Raw genomic sequence first — 13,834 nt, 5'->3', positions numbered from 1 at the left:
CGTCCACGGACGAGCCCGGCCCGGGAGAGAGCCGCAGAGCGCGGCCGGACTCCGCCGGGCTCGGCTCTGCGCAGGCAGGCGCGGCTCGCCGACGCCTCCCACGCCTCCCGCGACGGTGGCCCAGCAGCCGCGCGGGCTCCTCTCCTCGCGCGCGCACGCGCGCGCCGCCGCCCAGACGCTCCCCGGCCGCTGCCCCGCCCCCCCCTCGGGCGGTGCGCAGCGGACAGGGACAGGGACACCCTCCTGGGAGAACTCCTGGGGCCCCGCCCACATGCTCTGGACCTTCGCGGAGCCGCAAGGTGCGCTGACAGGGACGCAGGGTCCCCGCCAAGCTCGCTCTCGGGGAACTGCAGCCTCCTCCCTCGGGTTTTACTTGAACGTCAGACCCCAAACCATGCAACGTCTACAAGAAAACATAGGCAGTCAGCCCTTTGACATCAGTCTTAGCAGCCTATGCTCAAGTACCACGTCTGACTGGGCAATGGAAACAAAATACAAAATGAACAAATGGGACTACATCAAAGTAAAAAAATCTTCTGCACGGCAAAGGAAACCATCCACAAAACCAAAACGCAACCTAACACCTGGGAGAAGATACTTGCAAACCGTATATCGGATAAGGGGTTAATTAATACCCAAAATACAGAAAGAACTCATACACCTCAACAACCAAAGAAACCAACAACCCAATTAAATAAAAGGGCAAGAGATCTGAGCAGTGACTTCTCCAAAGAAGATATAGGGATGGCCAACAGGCATATGGAGAGGTGCTCAACATCACTAGCGATCAGAGAAGTGCAAATGAAAACTACAATGAGATGTCACCTTACTCTGGTCAGAATGGCTCTAATCAACAAGACAAGAGACAAGCCTGGGAGAGAGGATGTGGAGAGAAGGGGAACTCTCCTGCACTGCTGGTGGGAGCGCAGACTGGTGCAGCCACTATGGAAAGCAGTAGGGAGTAGCCTCAGAAAACTAAGAACAGACCTACCGTTATGATCCAGCTAGCCCACTGCTGGCTATTCATCCAAAGAACTCGAAGACACCAATGCAGAAAGACCCGTGCACCCCTAGGTTCACTGCGGCATTATTCACAACAGCCAAAACTTGGAAGCAACCTAGGTGCCCATCAAGGGAGGAATGGATAAAGAAGATGTGGTATGTAGACACAATGGAATACTACTCGGCCATAAGAAATGATGAGACCCGGCCATTTGTGACAACCTGGATGGACCCTGAGGGTATTATGTGAAGTGAAATAAATCAGAGGGAGAAAGTCAAACACCGTGTGATCTCACTCATGAGCAGAAGATAAAAACAATCACCAACACACACAGAGCAACGGAGACTGGATTGGTGGTTACCATAGGGGGAGGGGGGAGGGGAGAGAGCAAAAGGGGTGATGAGGCTCCCATGGGAGGTGACGGACTATAATTAGTTTTCGGGTGGTGAACACGATGTAATCTACACAGAATTCGAAATATATTACAACGTACATCTGAAAGCTATATGATGTTAGAATCCACTGTTACTGCAATAAAATAAAATAAAATAAAATAAAATAAAATAAAGAAGTGTAGGAGCCTCAAGAGGCTAACAGGCTTTTCAAAAGTTATTCTAGGGACTTTTATGGCTTAGCTCAGGGCGGCAGACAGCAGCCTGAGACACAGCTGTGACATAGCCACTAACTTCAACTAAATTATATTCCGACTGGAGGGAAATCAAAACTACTGTAATCATAATTTATTGAAGGCTTCACTTTGTGCCAGATCCTGTGCTAACCGCTTTGCACCAACTGTCTCATTTAATCCTCACATCCGAAAGGCAGGTTGCCGTTATTCTCCCCATTTTAAAGGTGGGGAGGCGGAAGCAGAATGATGGCAATCTGCCTGGAATTCACAGAAGGATTCTCTATGTCATGACATGACTTTTGGACAAGATTTAAAGGTTTAACACATTACAGTGAAGATGCACATCACACTATCACAGAACGTGAAACACACTGAGTCCTGCCAAATGTATTAAAACACTAATTACGGATCCTCACAGTCTCTTGGCCTGTGTTTTCCGATGAGGGAAAACCCAGTGTGAAAAACCGTTGATGAGATGTCTGCAGATGAGGACTACTTCTGGTCTTTAAAGCCGGGAACTATCCCAGTAGATTCTGAGTCAGTGGGTCCAGAGCAGGCCTTGAGCGTCTCCGTTCTTTTCAAAAGCCCCACAGGCTACACTTCCGTGCCCTTGGAGTTGGGAAGTACAGTCATGCCCTACATCGGGACGTTTCAGTCAACAACGGGGGGTCCCATCAGATTAGTCCCGTAGAGCCTAGGTGTGTAGGAGGCTCTGCCCTCTAGGGTTAGGAACTCCGTGGTGTTTGCACAGTCTCGAGATTGCCTGACCATGACACACTCCTCAGAACTTATCCCCACTGTTAAACAAAGCATGACTGGACTGCCTTAGATTCTCCACGGTTCCAGACCCTGCACTCTTTACATGACTGCACACGCAGAGGGCACCGTGTCTGAGGCAGAGAGCAGCTGGAATCACACAAGCTCTCGACAGAGAGTCAAGGAAAGGCGTGCTCTGCTTACACGACTCTCTACTTTTCTCTGTGTCTGAACCATTTCATAGCTAATCTGCTTTTTTTAACCGAGCAGCTTCGCAAAGAAAGAAAAGAGGTTACCAACAAATACTAAGCAAACCAATATAAACGATACATATTAGATAAACCTAACCCTACTATGCTACTGAAAAGGCTCTTATTTCCCTGGGATAATCTGGACAGCATTAGAGTGTTTTACCAAGAGCGGCCAAGCTGAGGGAGATTATTTCGAATTCCACAGTGCTACAGATGCGGTCAGTAGCAACTGCAAGCTGGAAAGGAAACAAAGTTGGCTGTAATCCATTCCAGTTCACACGCTTCACCAGGGACAGCCTCCAAGCCTTTAATACTTATGTATGCATGTATCCATTTCTTTAATCAACCACTGCTAACGCCTACTAACGGCCAGACACTGCTCTAAGTACTTTACGGATATGAAATATCCTCTCACCTTTACACTCACCTATGGAGTGTGTATTATAATCATCCCCGTTTGACAGATCAGGAAACTGACACACAGAATGGTACAGGAACTTGCCCAAGTTCACACAGCCCGTAGGCGGCAGAGCCAGGACCCATTTGACAGAGTCTGGCCGCAGAGCCCACGTTCCGAATCACCACGCTTGGTCTCCAAAGACCTATAGAAAGCGCCAGCCTTAATCGAAAAGTTCTGTTTTCCCCAGCCTACGCTCCCTACGCGGCCCCAGTCTCCAGGGCATTCTTTCAGCTCCTCTGACAGGCCATACTCCTCCCTTGCCCTGTCCCAACACTCTCCCGCACAAGTCCTCCTTTTCTTTTAGGCATCTGCCCTCAGCTTAAACATCACTGCCTAAGTCACAAAGTCTAACGGGAAATGCTGTATTTCTCAACACTCCACACAAAATTGCTCTCGCGTATCTCCTAGGTAATTAGTTGCCGCCTATCTGTCCTTTCCAACTAGGCTGTGAGGTCCAGTACGTCAAACACCCTGTCAGTCTTGCTCCTCAAGTGTCCAGACCACTGAACCCGCACTGACCAGAGGAAAGGAAGGACTGGGCCCAAAGTCAACTCTCCAGACTTTCTGTGGAAGGAGGCAACGAACGGAGCACCCTCGAGCCTCACGCTTTCTTTGCCAGACTTTCAAGTGTGGGACACACACCTGTGCTCACGACGCTCCCCGGACAGCCCCCACTGCACCCCTAACGGGTAGACTTCCGCACAGTCCAGGGCTTTGGAAAGCACTGGCTCTGCACACAAATATTACGTGGCCCTCGACAGGCCACTTCCCCTGAACCGGCCTGAGCTTCAGGGGCACAACAGGCTTCAGGAAAACCCCAACGGAACGTAGCCTCGAAAAGAGGGAGACCTGCACTCCTCAGAATGCATGGAGACCAGTGTCCTTATCGACTTCGCGCCTGTCCTTCCAAGATGCCAAGACCACGGGGGCCGCTTCAGCGCCCGACTCCCGGGCACCGCACCCCCAGGCTGGCCCCGTGCCAGGCACACACCGCCCGTTCCATGAACGCGTGAAGCGCACGAAGAGACCCCCTCGCTCCCCGCGCCACACAGCTGTCCCGCGACCTGACGGGCACCTCTCGGCGCACAAGCCTATTCCTCAGGGACACGCTCGCCTCCCACCAGCCCCCAGGCCCACGCCCCCACGTACCTCTCCCAGATGGCATCATCTTCGCAGGCGCCCTGGTCGTCCGTGTCCGGCGAGCAGGAAGAGCGGGAGCTGAAGGAGGGCCACCTCAGGCTAGCGGCCGTGGCTGTGGAGGGCCCGGGCTGCCGCGCCCAGCGGGGACACGGAGCGGCGTCCACGGACGAGCCCGGCCCGGGAGAGAGCCGCAGAGCGCGGCCGGACTCCGCCGGGCTCGGCTCTGCGCAGGCAGGCGCGGCTCGCCGACGCCTCCCACGCCTCCCGCGACGGTGGCCCAGCAGCCGCGCGGGCTCCTCTCCTCGCGCGCGCACGCGCGCGCCGCCGCCCAGACGCTCCCCGGCCGCTGCCCCGCCCCCCCCTCGGGCGGTGCGCAGCGGACAGGGACAGGGACACCCTCCTGGGAGAACTCCTGGGGCCCCGCCCACATGCTCTGGACCTTCGCGGAGCCGCAAGGTGCGCTGACAGGGACGCAGGGTCCCCGCCAAGCTCGCTCTCGGGGAACTGCAGCCTCCTCCCTCGGGTTTTACTTGAACGTCAGACCCCAAACCATGCAACGTCTACAAGAAAACATAGGCAGTCAGCCCTTTGACATCAGTCTTAGCAGCCTATGCTCAAGTACCACGTCTGACTGGGCAATGGAAACAAAATACAAAATGAACAAATGGGACTACATCAAAGTAAAAAAATCTTCTGCACGGCAAAGGAAACCATCCACAAAACCAAAACGCAACCTAACACCTGGGAGAAGATACTTGCAAACCGTATATCGGATAAGGGGTTAATTAATACCCAAAATACAGAAAGAACTCATACACCTCAACAACCAAAGAAACCAACAACCCAATTAAATAAAAGGGCAAGAGATCTGAGCAGTGACTTCTCCAAAGAAGATATAGGGATGGCCAACAGGCATATGGAGAGGTGCTCAACATCACTAGCGATCAGAGAAGTGCAAATGAAAACTACAATGAGATGTCACCTTACTCTGGTCAGAATGGCTCTAATCAACAAGACAAGAGACAAGCCTGGGAGAGAGGATGTGGAGAGAAGGGGAACTCTCCTGCACTGCTGGTGGGAGCGCAGACTGGTGCAGCCACTATGGAAAGCAGTAGGGAGTAGCCTCAGAAAACTAAGAACAGACCTACCGTTATGATCCAGCTAGCCCACTGCTGGCTATTCATCCAAAGAACTCGAAGACACCAATGCAGAAAGACCCGTGCACCCCTAGGTTCACTGCGGCATTATTCACAACAGCCAAAACTTGGAAGCAACCTAGGTGCCCATCAAGGGAGGAATGGATAAAGAAGATGTGGTATGTAGACACAATGGAATACTACTCGGCCATAAGAAATGATGAGACCCGGCCATTTGTGACAACCTGGATGGACCCTGAGGGTATTATGTGAAGTGAAATAAATCAGAGGGAGAAAGTCAAACACCGTGTGATCTCACTCATGAGCAGAAGATAAAAACAATCACCAACACACACAGAGCAACGGAGACTGGATTGGTGGTTACCATAGGGGGAGGGGGGAGGGGAGAGAGCAAAAGGGGTGATGAGGCTCCCATGGGAGGTGACGGACTATAATTAGTTTTCGGGTGGTGAACACGATGTAATCTACACAGAATTCGAAATATATTACAACGTACATCTGAAAGCTATATGATGTTAGAATCCACTGTTACTGCAATAAAATAAAATAAAATAAAATAAAATAAAATAAAGAAGTGTAGGAGCCTCAAGAGGCTAACAGGCTTTTCAAAAGTTATTCTAGGGACTTTTATGGCTTAGCTCAGGGCGGCAGACAGCAGCCTGAGACACAGCTGTGACATAGCCACTAACTTCAACTAAATTATATTCCGACTGGAGGGAAATCAAAACTACTGTAATCATAATTTATTGAAGGCTTCACTTTGTGCCAGATCCTGTGCTAACCGCTTTGCACCAACTGTCTCATTTAATCCTCACATCCGAAAGGCAGGTTGCCGTTATTCTCCCCATTTTAAAGGTGGGGAGGCGGAAGCAGAATGATGGCAATCTGCCTGGAATTCACAGAAGGATTCTCTATGTCATGACATGACTTTTGGACAAGATTTAAAGGTTTAACACATTACAGTGAAGATGCACATCACACTATCACAGAACGTGAAACACACTGAGTCCTGCCAAATGTATTAAAACACTAATTACGGATCCTCACAGTCTCTTGGCCTGTTTTTTCCGATGAGGGAAAACCCAGTGTGAAAAACCGTTGATGAGATGTCTGCAGATGAGGACTACTTCTGGTCTTTAAAGCCGGGAACTATCCCAGTAGATTCTGAGTCAGTGGGTCCAGAGCAGGCCTTGAGCGTCTCCGTTCTTTTCAAAAGCCCCACAGGCTACACTTCCGTGCCCTTGGAGTTGGGAAGTACAGTCATGCCCTACATCGGGACGTTTCAGTCAACAACGGGGGGTCCCATCAGATTAGTCCCGTAGAGCCTAGGTGTGTAGGAGGCTCTGCCCTCTAGGGTTAGGAACTCCGTGGTGTTTGCACAGTCTCGAGATTGCCTGACCATGACACACTCCTCAGAACTTATCCCCACTGTTAAACAAAGCATGACTGGACTGCCTTAGATTCTCCACGGTTCCAGACCCTGCACTCTTTACATGACTGCACACGCAGAGGGCACCGTGTCTGAGGCAGAGAGCAGCTGGAATCACACAAGCTCTCGACAGAGAGTCAAGGAAAGGCGTGCTCTGCTTACACGACTCTCTACTTTTCTCTGTGTCTGAACCATTTCATAGCTAATCTGCTTTTTTTAACCGAGCAGCTTCGCAAAGAAAGAAAAGAGGTTACCAACAAATACTAAGCAAACCAATATAAACGATACATATTAGATAAACCTAACCCTACTATGCTACTGAAAAGGCTCTTATTTCCCTGGGATAATCTGGACAGCATTAGAGTGTTTTACCAAGAGCGGCCAAGCTGAGGGAGATTATTTCGAATTCCACAGTGCTACAGATGCGGTCAGTAGCAACTGCAAGCTGGAAAGGAAACAAAGTTGGCTGTAATCCATTCCAGTTCACACGCTTCACCAGGGACAGCCTCCAAGCCTTTAATACTTATGTATGCATGTATCCATTTCTTTAATCAACCACTGCTAACGCCTACTAACGGCCAGACACTGCTCTAAGTACTTTACGGATATGAAATATCCTCTCACCTTTACACTCACCTATGGAGTGTGTATTATAATCATCCCCGTTTGACAGATCAGGAAACTGACACACAGAATGGTACAGGAACTTGCCCAAGTTCACACAGCCCGTAGGCGGCAGAGCCAGGACCCATTTGACAGAGTCTGGCCGCAGAGCCCACGTTCCGAATCACCACGCTTGGTCTCCAAAGACCTATAGAAAGCGCCAGCCTTAATCGAAAAGTTCTGTTTTCCCCAGCCTACGCTCCCTACGCGGCCCCAGTCTCCAGGGCATTCTTTCAGCTCCTCTGACAGGCCATACTCCTCCCTTGCCCTGTCCCAACACTCTCCCGCACAAGTCCTCCTTTTCTTTTAGGCATCTGCCCTCAGCTTAAACATCACTGCCTAAGTCACAAAGTCTAACGGGAAATGCTGTATTTCTCAACACTCCACACAAAATTGCTCTCGCGTATCTCCTAGGTAATTAGTTGCCGCCTATCTGTCCTTTCCAACTAGGCTGTGAGGTCCAGTACGTCAAACACCCTGTCAGTCTTGCTCCTCAAGTGTCCAGACCACTGAACCCGCACTGACCAGAGGAAAGGAAGGACTGGGCCCAAAGTCAACTCTCCAGACTTTCTGTGGAAGGAGGCAACGAACGGAGCACCCTCGAGCCTCACGCTTTCTTTGCCAGACTTTCAAGTGTGGGACACACACCTGTGCTCACGACGCTCCCCGGACAGCCCCCACTGCACCCCTAACGGGTAGACTTCCGCACAGTCCAGGGCTTTGGAAAGCACTGGCTCTGCACACAAATATTACGTGGCCCTCGACAGGCCACTTCCCCTGAACCGGCCTGAGCTTCAGGGGCACAACAGGCTTCAGGAAAACCCCAACGGAACGTAGCCTCGAAAAGAGGGAGACCTGCACTCCTCAGAATGCATGGAGACCAGTGTCCTTATCGACTTCGCGCCTGTCCTTCCAAGATGCCAAGACCACGGGGGCCGCTTCAGCGCCCGACTCCCGGGCACCGCACCCCCAGGCTGGCCCCGTGCCAGGCACACACCGCCCGTTCCATGAACGCGTGAAGCGCACGAAGAGACCCCCTCGCTCCCCGCGCCACACAGCTGTCCCGCGACCTGACGGGCACCTCTCGGCGCACAAGCCTATTCCTCAGGGACACGCTCGCCTCCCACCAGCCCCCAGGCCCACGCCCCCACGTACCTCTCCCAGATGGCATCATCTTCGCAGGCGCCCTGGTCGTCCGTGTCCGGCGAGCAGGAAGAGCGGGAGCTGAAGGAGGGCCACCTCAGGCTAGCGGCCGTGGCTGTGGAGGGCCCGGGCTGCCGCGCCCAGCGGGGACACGGAGCGGCGTCCACGGACGAGCCCGGCCCGGGAGAGAGCCGCAGAGCGCGGCCGGACTCCGCCGGGCTCGGCTCTGCGCAGGCAGGCGCGGCTCGCCGACGCCTCCCACGCCTCCCGCGACGGTGGCCCAGCAGCCGCGCGGGCTCCTCTCCTCGCGCGCGCACGCGCGCGCCGCCGCCCAGACGCTCCCCGGCCGCTGCCCCGCCCCCCCCTCGGGCGGTGCGCAGCGGACAGGGACAGGGACACCCTCCTGGGAGAACTCCTGGGGCCCCGCCCACATGCTCTGGACCTTCGCGGAGCCGCAAGGTGCGCTGACAGGGACGCAGGGTCCCCGCCAAGCTCGCTCTCGGGGAACTGCAGCCTCCTCCCTCGGGTTTTACTTGAACGTCAGACCCCAAACCATGCAACGTCTACAAGAAAACATAGGCAGTCAGCCCTTTGACATCAGTCTTAGCAGCCTATGCTCAAGTACCACGTCTGACTGGGCAATGGAAACAAAATACAAAATGAACAAATGGGACTACATCAAAGTAAAAAAATCTTCTGCACGGCAAAGGAAACCATCCACAAAACCAAAACGCAACCTAACACCTGGGAGAAGATACTTGCAAACCGTATATCGGATAAGGGGTTAATTAATACCCAAAATACAGAAAGAACTCATACACCTCAACAACCAAAGAAACCAACAACCCAATTAAATAAAAGGGCAAGAGATCTGAGCAGTGACTTCTCCAAAGAAGATATAGGGATGGCCAACAGGCATATGGAGAGGTGCTCAACATCACTAGCGATCAGAGAAGTGCAAATGAAAACTACAATGAGATGTCACCTTACTCTGGTCAGAATGGCTCTAATCAACAAGACAAGAGACAAGCCTGGGAGAGAGGATGTGGAGAGAAGGGGAACTCTCCTGCACTGCTGGTGGGAGCGCAGACTGGTGCAGCCACTATGGAAAGCAGTAGGGAGTAGCCTCAGAAAACTAAGAACAGACCTACCGTTATGATCCAGCTAGCCCACTGCTGGCTATTCATCCAAAGAACTCGAAGACACCAATGCAGAAAGACCCGTGCACCCCTAGGTTCACTGCGGCATTATTCACAACAGCCAAAACTTGGAAGCAACCTAGGTGCCCATCAAGGGAGGAATGGATAAAGAAGATGTGGTATGTAGACACAATGGAATACTACTCGGCCATAAGAAATGATGAGACCCGGCCATTTGTGACAACCTGGATGGACCCTGAGGGTATTATGTGAAGTGAAATAAATCAGAGGGAGAAAGTCAAACACCGTGTGATCTCACTCATGAGCAGAAGATAAAAACAATCACCAACACACACAGAGCAACGGAGACTGGATTGGTGGTTACCATAGGGGGAGGGGGGAGGGGAGAGAGCAAAAGGGGTGATGAGGCTCCCATGGGAGGTGACGGACTATAATTAGTTTTCGGGTGGTGAACACGATGTAATCTACACAGAATTCGAAATATATTACAACGTACATCTGAAAGCTATATGATGTTAGAATCCACTGTTACTGCAATAAAATAAAATAAAATAAAATAAAATAAAATAAAGAAGTGTAGGAGCCTCAAGAGGCTAACAGGCTTTTCAAAAGTTATTCTAGGGACTTTTATGGCTTAGCTCAGGGCGGCAGACAGCAGCCTGAGACACAGCTGTGACATAGCCACTAACTTCAACTAAATTATATTCCGACTGGAGGGAAATCAAAACTACTGTAATCATAATTTATTGAAGGCTTCACTTTGTGCCAGATCCTGTGCTAACCGCTTTGCACCAACTGTCTCATTTAATCCTCACATCCGAAAGGCAGGTTGCCGTTATTCTCCCCATTTTAAAGGTGGGGAGGCGGAAGCAGAATGATGGCAATCTGCCTGGAATTCACAGAAGGATTCTCTATGTCATGACATGACTTTTGGACAAGATTTAAAGGTTTAACACATTACAGTGAAGATGCACATCACACTATCACAGAACGTGAAACACACTGAGTCCTGCCAAATGTATTAAAACACTAATTACGGATCCTCACAGTCTCTTGGCCTGTGTTTTCCGATGAGGGAAAACCCAGTGTGAAAAACCGTTGATGAGATGTCTGCAGATGAGGACTACTTCTGGTCTTTAAAGCCGGGAACTATCCCAGTAGATTCTGAGTCAGTGGGTCCAGAGCAGGCCTTGAGCGTCTCCGTTCTTTTCAAAAGCCCCACAGGCTACACTTCCGTGCCCTTGGAGTTGGGAAGTACAGTCATGCCCTACATCGGGACGTTTCAGTCAACAACGGGGGGTCCCATCAGATTAGTCCCGTAGAGCCTAGGTGTGTAGGAGGCTCTGCCCTCTAGGGTTAGGAACTCCGTGGTGTTTGCACAGTCTCGAGATTGCCTGACCATGACACACTCCTCAGAACTTATCCCCACTGTTAAACAAAGCATGACTGGACTGCCTTAGATTCTCCACGGTTCCAGACCCTGCACTCTTTACATGACTGCACACGCAGAGGGCACCGTGTCTGAGGCAGAGAGCAGCTGGAATCACACAAGCTCTCGACAGAGAGTCAAGGAAAGGCGTGCTCTGCTTACACGACTCTCTACTTTTCTCTGTGTCTGAACCATTTCATAGCTAATCTGCTTTTTTTAACCGAGCAGCTTCGCAAAGAAAGAAAAGAGGTTACCAACAAATACTAAGCAAACCAATATAAACGATACATATTAGATAAACCTAACCCTACTATGCTACTGAAAAGGCTCTTATTTCCCTGGGATAATCTGGACAGCATTAGAGTGTTTTACCAAGAGCGGCCAAGCTGAGGGAGATTATTTCGAATTCCACAGTGCTACAGATGCGGTCAGTAGCAACTGCAAGCTGGAAAGGAAACAAAGTTGGCTGTAATCCATTCCAGTTCACACGCTTCACCAGGGACAGCCTCCAAGCCTTTAATACTTATGTATGCATGTATCCATTTCTTTAATCAACCACTGCTAACGCCTACTAACGGCCAGACACTGCTCTAAGTACTTTACGGATATGAAATATCCTCTCACCTTTACACTCACCTATGGAGTGTGTATTATAATCATCCCCGTTTGACAGATCAGGAAACTGACACACAGAATGGTACAGGAACTTGCCCAAGTTCACACAGCCCGTAGGCGGCAGAGCCAGGACCCATTTGACAGAGTCTGGCCGCAGAGCCCACGTTCCGAATCACCACGCTTGGTCTCCAAAGACCTATAGAAAGCGCCAGCCTTAATCGAAAAGTTCTGTTTTCCCCAGCCTACGCTCCCTACGCGGCCCCAGTCTCCAGGGCATTCTTTCAGCTCCTCTGACAGGCCATACTCCTCCCTTGCCCTGTCCCAACACTCTCCCGCACAAGTCCTCCTTTTCTTTTAGGCATCTGCCCTCAGCTTAAACATCACTGCCTAAGTCACAAAGTCTAACGGGAAATGCTGTATTTCTCAACACTCCACACAAAATTGCTCTCGCGTATCTCCTAGGTAATTAGTTGCCGCCTATCTGTCCTTTCCAACTAGGCTGTGAGGTCCAGTACGTCAAACACCCTGTCAGTCTTGCTCCTCAAGTGTCCAGACCACTGAACCCGCACTGACCAGAGGAAAGGAAGGACTGGGCCCAAAGTCAACTCTCCAGACTTTCTGTGGAAGGAGGCAACGAACGGAGCACCCTCGAGCCTCACGCTTTCTTTGCCAGACTTTCAAGTGTGGGACACACACCTGTGCTCACGACGCTCCCCGGACAGCCCCCACTGCACCCCTAACGGGTAGACTTCCGCACAGTCCAGGGCTTTGGAAAGCACTGGCTCTGCACACAAATATTACGTGGCCCTCGACAGGCCACTTCCCCTGAACCGGCCTGAGCTTCAGGGGCACAACAGGCTTCAGGAAAACCCCAACGGAACGTAGCCTCGAAAAGAGGGAGACCTGCACTCCTCAGAATGCATGGAGACCAGTGTCCTTATCGACTTCGCGCCTGTCCTTCCAAGATGCCAAGACCACGGGGGCCGCTTCAGCGCCCGACTCCCGGGCACCGCACCCCCAGGCTGGCCCCGTGCCAGGCACACACCGCCCGTTCCATGAACGCGTGAAGCGCACGAAGAGACCCCCTCGCTCCCCGCGCCACACAGCTGTCCCGCGACCTGACGGGCACCTCTCGGCGCACAAGCCTATTCCTCAGGGACACGCTCGCCTCCCACCAGCCCCCAGGCCCACGCCCCCACGTACCTCTCCCAGATGGCATCATCTTCGCAGGCGCCCTGGTCGTCCGTGTCCGGCGAGCAGGAAGAGCGGGAGCTGAAGGAGGGCCACCTCAGGCTAGCGGCCGTGGCTGTGGAGGGCCCGGGCTGCCGCGCCCAGCGGGGACACGGAGCGGCGTCCACGGACGAGCCCGGCCCGGGAGAGAGCCGCAGAGCGCGGCCGGACTCCGCCGGGCTCGGCTCTGCGCAGGCAGGCGCGGCTCGCCGACGCCTCCCACGCCTCCCGCGACGGTGGCCCAGCAGCCGCGCGGGCTCCTCTCCTCGCGCGCGCACGCGCGCGCCGCCGCCCAGACGCTCCCCGGCCGCTGCCCCGCCCCCCCCTCGGGCGGTGCGCAGCGGACAGGGACAGGGACACCCTCCTGGGAGAACTCCTGGGGCCCCGCCCACATGCTCTGGACCTTCGCGGAGCCGCAAGGTGCGCTGACAGGGACGCAGGGTCCCCGCCAAGCTCGCTCTCGGGGAACTGCAGCCTCCTCCCTCGGGTTTTACTTGAACGTCAGACCCCAAACCATGCAACGTCTACAAGAAAACATAGGCAGTCAGCCCTTTGACATCAGTCTTAGCAGCCTATGCTCAAGTACCACGTCTGACTGGGCAATGGAAACAAAATACAAAATGAACAAATGGGACTACATCAAAGTAAAAAAATCTTCTGCACGGCAAAGGAAACCATCCACAAAACCAAAACGCAACCTAACACCTGGGAGAAGATACTTGCAAACCGTATATCGGATAAGGGGTTAATTAATACCCAAAATACAGAAA

Source organism: Equus caballus, chromosome 13, assembly GCF_041296265.1.
Source record: "Equus caballus isolate H_3958 breed thoroughbred chromosome 13, TB-T2T, whole genome shotgun sequence".
Classification (NCBI taxonomy): domain Eukaryota; kingdom Metazoa; phylum Chordata; class Mammalia; order Perissodactyla; family Equidae; genus Equus; species Equus caballus.
Note: the sequence above shows the minus strand (reverse complement) of the source record.